The sequence below is a fragment of the Ailuropoda melanoleuca genome, chromosome 12 (assembly GCF_002007445.2).
Source record: "Ailuropoda melanoleuca isolate Jingjing chromosome 12, ASM200744v2, whole genome shotgun sequence".
In the NCBI taxonomy this organism is placed as follows: Eukaryota; Metazoa; Chordata; class Mammalia; order Carnivora; family Ursidae; genus Ailuropoda; species Ailuropoda melanoleuca.
Window position 1 is genome coordinate 26,241,487 of NC_048229.1, and position 7,822 is coordinate 26,249,308.

The following is a 7,822-nucleotide window of genomic DNA, read 5'->3' on the forward strand; positions in this document are numbered from 1 at the left end:
GGACTAGAAGCTGGTTCTTTGAGAGAATCCATAAAATTGACAGACCACTGGCAAAACTTGTCCAAAAACAAAGAGAAAGGACTGAGATTATTAAAATTATGACTGAAAAGGGAGAGGTCACGACCAGCACCATTGAAATTGCAAGGATTATTAGAAACTTTTATCAACAGCTATATGCCAAAAAACTAAACAATCTGGAAGAGATGGAGGCCTTCCTGGAAACCTATAAACTACCAAGACTGAAACAGGAAGAAATAGATTTCTTAAATAGGCCAATTAACTATGAAGAAATTGAGTCAGTGATAAACAACCTTCCAAATAATAAAACTCCAGGCCCAGACGGTTTTCCTGGGGAATTCTACCAAACATTCAAAGAAGAAATAATACCTATTCTCCTAAAGCTATTTCAAAAAATAGAAACAGAAGGAAAGCTACCAAACTCATTCTATGAGGCTAATATTACCTTGATCCCCAAACCAGGCAAAGACCCCCTCAAAAAGGAGAATTACAGACCGATTTCTCTAATGAATATGGATGCCAAAATCCTCAACAAGATCCTTGCTAATAGAATCCAACAGTACATTAAAAGGATTATCCATCATGACCAAGTGGGATTCATACCTGGGATGCAAGCATGGTTCAACACTCGCAAATCAATCAATGTGATACATCATATCAACAAGAAAAGACTCAAGAACCATATGATCCTCTCAATTGATGCAGAAAAAGCATTTGACAAAATACAGCATCCTTTCCTGATTAAAACCCTTCAGAGTGTAGGAATAGAGGGTACATTTCTCAATCTCATAAAAGCCATCTATGAAAAGCCTACTGCAAGCATTATTCTCAATGGGGAAAAGCTGGAAGCCTTTCCCTTAAGATCAGGAACACGACAAGGATGCCCACTCTCGCCACTATTATTCAACATAGTACTAGAAGTCCTTGCAACAGCAATCAGAAGACAAAAAGGGATCAAAGGTATCCAAATCGGCAAAGAAGAAGTCAAACTGTCTCTCTTTGCAGATGACATGATACTCTATATGGAAAACCCAAAGGAATCCACTCCCAAACTATTAGAAGTTATAGAACAATTCAGTAAGGTGGCAGGATACAAAATCAATGCCCAGAAATCAGTTGCATTTCTATACACGAATAACGAGACTGAAGAAAGAGAAATTAGGGAATCCATCCCATTTACAATAACACCAAAAACCATACGTTACCTTGGAATTAACTTAACCAGAGACGTAAAGGACCTATATCCTAGAAACTATAGATCACTTTTGAAAGATATTGAGGAAGACATAAAAAGATGGAAAAATATTCCATGCTCATGGATTGGAAGAATTAACATAGTTAAAATGTCCATACTACCCAGAGCAATCTACACTTTCAATGCTATCCCGATCAAAATACCGAGGACATTTTTCAAAGAACTGGAACAAATAGTCCTTAAATTTGTATGGAACCAGAAAAGGCCCCGAATCTCCAAGGAACTGTTGAAAAGGAAAAACAAAGCTGGGGGCATCACAATGCCGGATTTCGAGCTGTACTACAAAGCTGTGATCACAAAGACAGCATGGTACTGGCACAAAAACAGACACATCGACCAATGGAACAGAATAGAGAACCCAGAAATGGACCCTCGGCTCTTTGGGCAACTAATCTTTGATAAAGCAGGAAAAAACATCCGGTGGAAAAAAGACAGTCTCTTCAATAAATGGTGCTGGGAAAATTGGACAGCTACATGCAAAAGAATGAAACTTGACCACTCTCTCACACCATACACAAAAATAAACTCCAAATGGATGAAAGACCTCAATGTGAGACAGGAATCCATCAAAATTCTAGAGGAGAACATAGGCAACAACTTCTATGACATCGGCCAGAGCAACCTTTTTCACGACACATCGCCAAAGGCAAGAGAAATAAAAGATAAAATGAACTTATGGGACTTTATCAGGATAAAGAGCTTCTGCACAGCCAAGGAAACAGTCAAAAAAACTAAGAGACAGCCCACGGAATGGGAGAATATATTTGCAAAGGACACCACAGATAAAGGACTGGTATCCAAGATCTACAAAGAACTTCTCAAACTCAATACACGAGAAACAAATAAACAAATCATAAAATGGGCAGAAGATATGAACAGACACTTTTCCAATGAAGACATACAAATGGCTAACAGACACATGAAAAAATGTTCAAAATCATTAGCCATCAGGGAAATTCAAATCAAAACCACACTGAGATACCACCTTACGCCAGTTAGAATGGCAAAGATAGACAAGGCAAGAAACAACAATTGTTGGAGAGGATGTGGAGAAAGGGGATCCCTCCTACATTGTTGGTGGGAATGCAAGTTGGTACAGCCACTCTGGAAAACAGTGTGGAGGTCCCTTAAAAAGTTAAAAATTGAACTACCCTATGACCCAGCCATTGCACTACTGGGTGTTTACCCCAAAGATACAGACGTAGTAAAGAGAAGGGCCATATGCACCCCAATGTTCATAGCTGCATTGTCCACAATAGCCAAATCATGGAAGGAGCCGAGATGCCCTTCAACAGATGACTGGATTAAGAAGCTGTGGTCCATATATACAATGGAATATTACTCAGCTATCAGAAAGAACGAATTCTCAACATTTGCTGCAACATGGACGGCACTGGAGGAGATAATGCTAAGTGAAATAAGTCAAGCAGAGAAAGACAATTATCATATGATTTCTCTCATCTATGGAACATAAGAACTAGGATGATCGGTAGGGGAAGAAAGGGATAAAGAAAAGGGGGGTAATCAGAAGGGGGAATGAAACATGAGAGACTATGGACTATGAGAAACAAACTGAAGACTTCAGAGGGGAGGGGGTGGGGGAATGGGATAGACTGGTGATGGGTAGTAAGGAGGGCACGTATTGCATGGTGCACTGGGTGTTATACGCAACTAGTGAAGCATCAAACTTTACATCGGAATCTGGGGATGTACTGTATGGTGATTAACATAATAAGAAAAATAAATAAATAAAATAAAAATAAAAAAGAAGTATTCATCCACTCGTAATTGCTTTTCTCCGGGATAGGCAGAAGGGATTTATTATTTTTTTCAATTTGCACTGAATAAGTACTAGTTCCATTTAATAAATAGTTTGCTTTACCCACAGCACAGCGATCTGTTAGGAAGCAAATTTTTATATTGATTGCCTTTGCTTCTGGGCCATCTTTTGTTACATTGATTCATTTGTCCATCCATGTGGACAATAAGTCTTAATTGCTATAGCTTTTTAAAAATTCTTTATTTAAATTCAATTTAGTTAACATACATTATTAATTTCAGAGGTAGAATTTATTGATTCATCATTTGCATTTAACACCCAGTGCTCATTCCATCAAGTGCCCCCCTTAGTGCCCATGACCCAGGTACCCCCTCCCCCCCCACCTCCCCTCCAGCAACCCTCTGTCTGTTTCCTAGAGTTCAGCACTCTTATGTTTTGCCTCCCACAGATGACTGGATAAAGATGTGGTGTGTATACAACAGAATAGTACTCAGCCATCAAAAAGAGTGAACTCTTGTCATTTGCAATGATGTGGATGGAACTAGAGGGTACTGTGCTAAGCAAAATAAGTCAATCAGAGGAATGCAAATACCATATGATTTCACTCATGTGGAATTTAAGAAACAAAACAGATGAACATAGGGGAAGGGAAGGAAAAATACTAGAGCTTTCAAATGAAATCTTTGTAAGGTAGGTCCAGTTCAGTCAACATGCCCTCCCCACCCTGGGTTGTGTTGTGGGAGTAGCTTGGTTTATACTAACCCCCTCTGTCTCCCACATGCACTTTAGAATTATATTTCAAAATAAAAATTTTGTTGGGATTTTATTAGCAATGTGCTGAATATAGAGATGTGTATGGAGAGCAGGGACATCTTTATAGTAATGGTCATTCCTGTACAAGAACTTAGCATAATTCTTCATTTCTTACATTTTTATATGTCTAGCAATAAAAATTTATACTTTGTCCAATAAGGCTTATAATCTTTTATTAGACTTATTTCTTTTTTTTTAATGATTTTTTATTATGTTAGTCACCATACAGTACATCCCCGGATTCCGATGTAAAGTTCGATGCTTCATTACTTGTGTATAACACCCAGTGCTCCATGCAATACGTGCCCTCCTTACTACCCATCACCAGCCTATCCCATTCCCCCACCCCCTCCCCTCTGAAGCCCTCGGTTTGTTTCTCTCAGGCTGTCTGGTTGTTTTTGCCAGTGATGTCTGTCGAGATACCGCATCAGCTGTGATTGATCATCCAAACCTGAGGGGCCTGGAACTGGGGAGCAGTGATGCAGGGCATGTGGGAAGGGAGCTGCGGGTGATGCTTTGAAGCACCCCAGCTGCAAGCCAGAGAGCACAGGCAGGTACCCGGTGAGGAAAGCTCCCTGTGGGGAGCTCAGGAAAGCTGAAGAACGGAGCAGCATACAAGAAAGTGGGCTGGAGAATGAAACCCCGACATAACGGTATGGTATTCGAAATGCTGCTCTGTTGGTTGGTAAATTCATTTGTGGAGAACCTGTGAGGGAGCTGTTTGGTAAGCACCCAAATACTCTGTCTGCAGCATCTCCCCGAGGATTAGGTCCGACCTCCCTGCGCGTCTCTCTGTTACAGGCTAGCAGAGCATCTGTTTACCAGCGTCTGCTGTGAGTTTCTTGCCTTGGTTCTTGTCAGCAGAAAAACACTGAGAAATCTCCTGCGTGGAAATCAGCTGGGTGATGAAGGAGCTGCGCATCTCCCTGAGAGCCTGGGACCCCAGACTGTACACTTCAGACAGTTGGGTAAGTCGGATGCCGTTTTTCTTGGTGGTGACGACAATTTCATGTTAAGATGCTCTAGGACAAATGAAATGATGATAAATCCTTTCTAGCTTTAAATATCTAAAAAGTAAGAATCAACACAGTGATTCTTCCCAGCAGAGGACCTAGTCACTGCTAATTAAAAACTGACAACTGGTATACCTGGGTTATACCTGACACAGAATAAGGGATAAAAATTATCTTGTGTGTAAGTATTTTCTTTCCTCCTACCTTCTCCTATTTGGACATGTCTTTCCTTAGTAGCAAAGGAACAAAGGTCGATTCACAGCCTGTCATTGTGTAACTCTAAATCCTGCGTCATTCCCTTTATTCTTAGAAAGCAAAGATTCTCTTCCTTTCTGTATCAGGTAACTACTGCTCCATGACCAAGTACCACCAACGTAGGGCTCCAACAGCACACATTTATTAGCTCAGTTTATGTGGGTGAAGAGACGAGCCACAAATTATCTGGTCATTTTCAGGGTCTCTCGCAAGGCTGCAGTCAACATGCCATCCACGGTTTGGGGTCATATCTGAAGGCTCAGCTGGGAAAGAATCTGCTTTGAAGCTTACGTGGTTGTTGGCAAAGCTCAGTTCCTGTCAGGTTCTGTTGGACTGAGGATTCTAGAAGCTAGTGGGCTGGGCTTTTGTCAGGAGAGCCCTAATTCCTTGCCATGTGGGTCTCTCAAAGATGGCAGCTTCCTTCATCAAATTCTGCAAGGCACTAGAATTTGTCAGCAAGGCAGAAGTAACAGCCTTATGCAAACTCAAGAAAGTGGCATCTCATCATTTTGCCTCAGAGCAAATCACAAGTGCCACATACACTCAAGGGTGTGACTGTCACAGGTAGAGATCATGGAAAGCCATCTTAGGGGCTGCCGATCGCAATTTCCATTCACATTTTGTCCAATATCTAGAAACTTGTAACAATGTTTAGCATTCCATTTCTTTCTTTTTAATGTTTTTTTATTATATTATGTTAGTCACCATACAGTACATCCCTGGTTTCTGATGTAAAGTTCGATGATTCATTAGTTGCATATAACACCCAGTGCACCATGCAATACGTGACCTCCTTACTACCCATCACCAGTCTTTCCATTTCTACCTGCCTTGTTTTCTTTTTGCTTTCATTGGCTCAAGATTATTTTTCCCAGATTGAGATATAATTTGTATATAACATTATATAAGTTTAAGGTCTATGATGTAATGACTTCCTGTGTGCACAGATGGTGAAATCATTACCACGATCAGTTAACATATCCATCATCACATAGTTACAGTTTGTGTGTAGATGTGGTGAGAACCTTTAAATTTCAAGTACACCACACGGTATTGCCAACTGTAGTCCTATGTGGTGTCACATCCCCCAGAACTTATCCTATGACTGGAAGTCGGTGCTCCTTGACCACCTTCACCCCTGTCTCCACCCACCATCCCGGCAACCACCGAGCTACTCTCTTGCTGTGAGCTCAGGTTTTCTAGATTTCACATATGAGTGAGATGATGCTGTATTTGCCTTCCTCTGTCTGATTTATCTCACTTAGCTTAATGAGCTCAAGGTCTATGTTGTCACAACTGGCAGGATTCTCTTCTTTTTTTATGGCTGAATAATAGTTCGATATGAGAGAGAGAGAGAGATCTACCACATCCTCTTAATCCATTCATCCACTGACGGACATCTGGGAAGTTTCCATGTCTTGGCTACTGTAAATAATGCGGCAGTGTGCACGAGATGCGGATATCTGAGATGCTAATTTCATTTCCTGTGGGTATATTCTCAGAAGTAGAGTTGCTGGATCATATGGTAGTTGTATATTCAATTTTTTGCGGCACCTCCGTGCTGTTTTCCATACGGCTGTACCGTATCACATTCCCACCAATGGTGTACAACGTTTCTTTTTCTCCACATCCTCTCCAGCACTTGTTATTTTGTCTTTTTGATGATAGCCGTTCTAAAGGTGTGGTTTTGATTTGCGTTTCCCTGATGATGTGATGTCGAGCACCTTTTCGTGTGCTTGTTGGACATTTGAATATCTTCTTTGGAAAAATGACCATTCAGGTCCTTTGCTCATTTTTAAACTGGATTCTCTATCTTCCTACTAAACTGTATGAGAATGTTATATATTTTGGATTTTAACCCCTTTCCAAGTATTCTTTCCCATTCTGAATGTTGCCTTTTCATTTTGTTAACGGTTTCTTTTGCTCGCAGAAACTTTTTACTTTGACGAATTCTCACTTGTTTTGCTCTCGTTGCTTGTGCTTTTAGACTTACACCCATAAAATCCTTGCCAGTGCCTGCTGTCTTTCTGATTCTAGTTATTCAGACAGGTGTAAGGTGATACCGCACTGTAGTTTCAGTTCGCATTTCCCTGGTGATTAGTGATGTCGAGCACCTCTTCGTGTACCTGCTGGGGATTCGTATGTCCGTCTTTGAGAAATGACTACTCGGGTCCTTTGCCCATTTTTAAATTGGTTTATTGGGGGGTTTTTTGCTACTGAGTTGTGGAGTTCTTCATATCTATTTTGGATATTAACCCTTTATCAAATACATGGTCTGGAAATATTTTCTTGCATTCTGCAGGTTGCCTTTTCATTCTGTTGATTGTTTCCTCAGTTGTGCAAAAGCTGGTTGAGTTTGATGCTCTCCCATTGTCTAGTTTTCCTTTTGTTGCCTGTGCTTTTGGTGTCATAACCAAAAAATCATTGCCAAGACCAGTGTCAGGGAGGTTTTATCTCCTATGTTCTTTTCTAGTAATTCTACAGTTTCAGGTCTTAAATTTAAATCTTAAAACCATTTTGAGTTGATTTTTGTATGTGGTTTGAGATGAGTCCAATTTATTTATTTTTTATAATAGTTTTTTATTTTTATTTTTTATGCAGATTTTTAAATATTTTTTTATATTATGTTAGTCACCATACAGTACATCCCTGGATTCCAATGCAAAGTTCGATGCTTCATTAGTTGCG